Raw genomic sequence first — 2,449 nt, forward strand, 5'->3', positions numbered from 1 at the left:
TTCTTACATATGTTTAGCCCAAGCCTCCGCGAGAGCGCGCTCCCCGCGACTGCTTGTGATTAATTGCCGTCCGTCCTCCGTCCCAGACATTTTTATCCTCTTATTCTTCCATTCGGCTCACGAATTATTTGCATGTCACTGTACCGATTGTCAGCGACGTCAACCTCATGTCCGAGAACAAAGATCCGATTAAAATTCACGAAATTTGGAATAACGTTATTTGAAATTCAAATTATTTTCCCCGAGTTCACGGTAAATCGTTATAAATTTTAAATTTTTAAAGATACTGTCCAGTATTTTGATTTATTATTATTATTATTTATAAAAAATTCATGTAAGGTTACTTCTTATAAGTTATATAAAATACAAAACGCGGAAATATAAAAAGAAAAATATTTAATATTCGGATTAATATTTAAAAAAAAATTTTAAATAATACTAATTAAATTATAATTAAAAATTCTGGATTAAATATTGAAAAGACGCCGAAAAAATCATATGACTTTTTTTTTTTAGAAAATTTCATTTCCTAAAAAAAAAAACCTTATCAATTTTGCCTTATCTCTCTTTATTTCTTGAAAATTAGAATTCAAAGATCAAAAATTAAATTATAGAACTTCTTTAAAGTTTTCAAAAGTTTAAAGTGCTAATTGTGGCTAAAGTATTGAAGATATAGAAAAATTATGAAAAGATTTTTTTTTTTTAAATATTGAATCTTCTATAAAGAAAAGTCCTTACTTATTTTCACCGTATTTTTAACTCTTGAGTGAGAATTTTTAAAATAAAGACTAATTTTCATAGTCTTGTTTAACTATCAACTTTTAAATTTATTATTATTATTATCTATATTTAATGAAAGTTTCATGCCATCTTGGTCAAATGACTAGTGGATCTAATTCAAGCCGAGAGATGGACACTTCCATCTTCTCTATTCGCTATGAGTGTGACTGCAGCGCCAGTCAAAATATGAACTACGGGAGGCTGTCAGAGTATGTTTTTATACGTATGTCAATAGCAAGAAACATAAAAATAAATAAATTTTATAAATAATTGTAAAAAAAAAGTTATAAAAAATATGTGACAATTTTATACACCGATAGAAGGATTTGTTTGTTAATGAATATTTTTTAACTGTTAGCAAATATTTATTTAAAATCAAAAAGCAAAAAATAGCATTTTCTTCTGACACTTTTATAATCCTATAGCTGGAATACATGATAATAATTCAATTCACTAAATAAATTAACCTTTTTAATATTTATAAATACAAAAGATAATTATGAACTATGATAGAATTCGGTATTTTACAATAAACGTTATTATAATGTAATATAATTAATACAAATAATTTATAAAAATGATTTTTGTTTATAAGAAATCTTCATATCATATGATATTACAAGCAAAACAAATTCACTCAACAAAATATTTATTAACTGTTAATAAATATTCGTTAACTATTAATAAATAGTTATTAACTATTAATAAATGTACTTTCCTACCAAATAAATATTTATTGAATGTTAAAAAATATTTATTAAAGTTTAATAAATTAAATAATTGTCTTCAAATAAATTAAATTATTAATAGTTAATAAATCCTTTTATCAGTGTAATAATTGCAGTTTTGTTTTTTAGTTAAACGAATCAACAACAAGTACGTATAATGATAAAAAATAAAAACGAATGCAGTTAATATTTCTGCTTGGTATTTTTAAGACACAACAACTCTGGTGTCTCATTTTTTTTTAATTTATTAAAATTAAAACAAAATAAATACTTCCACGTGTACTTACTTACAATTTTAGGAATAATAGCCTCCCGTAACTCCGAAAGTAACCACTGCGAACGCTTCAGTCGATTTCATTTCCCCTACCATGGCTTCACTCAGAGCGAATTGGTCGAGAGACACATCCTCTCTGTACATAAGTTCGATGGAAATCCATCAAACTTGAATACTAGTAAAGCTGGAAGCTTGTAGTATCTATTCGAGTAATAAAGATGTTAATTAAAAAGAAAGAAATGAAAGAAATTTGAACGAGAGTAAAGACCAACTTTGAAAAAATAAATGGAGTTGGTTGCCAAGCCAGGAATCGAACCTGGATCTCCCTGATAACATGTCAGGAGCTCTACCAGTTACTCCAATAGATACTACAAGCTTCCAGCTTTACTAGTATTCAAGTTTGATGGATTTCCATCGAACTTATGTACAGAGAGGATGTCTCTCGACCAATAGGGAAGATGGAAGTGTCCATCTCTCGGCTTGAATTAGATCCACTAGTCATTTGACCAAGATGGCATGAAACTTTCATTATATATATACAATCGGTCATGAAAATATCTTAAATAATAATTTTAGAGACACTAAGTTATCTAAGGTAAAAGCCCCAATTATTGACGGGGGTCTAAATATTGACACCCTAAATTATTATTAAATATATTAAATTATC

General features: G+C 27.3%; 1 long non-coding RNA gene across 1 annotated transcript; it reads left to right on the plus strand.

The window, feature by feature from the left end:
- Positions 1-1,565: 1,565 nt before the first annotated feature.
- Positions 1,566-1,897, plus strand: LOC123270758. Its single transcript, XR_006510692.1, has 2 exons — positions 1,566-1,656; positions 1,808-1,897. It is a non-coding gene; the product is annotated as an uncharacterized LOC123270758 (long non-coding RNA).
- The last annotated feature ends 552 nt before the right edge of the window (positions 1,898-2,449 follow it).

Source organism: Cotesia glomerata, linkage group LG8 (assembly GCF_020080835.1).
Source record: "Cotesia glomerata isolate CgM1 linkage group LG8, MPM_Cglom_v2.3, whole genome shotgun sequence".
Classification (NCBI taxonomy): domain Eukaryota; kingdom Metazoa; phylum Arthropoda; class Insecta; order Hymenoptera; family Braconidae; genus Cotesia; species Cotesia glomerata.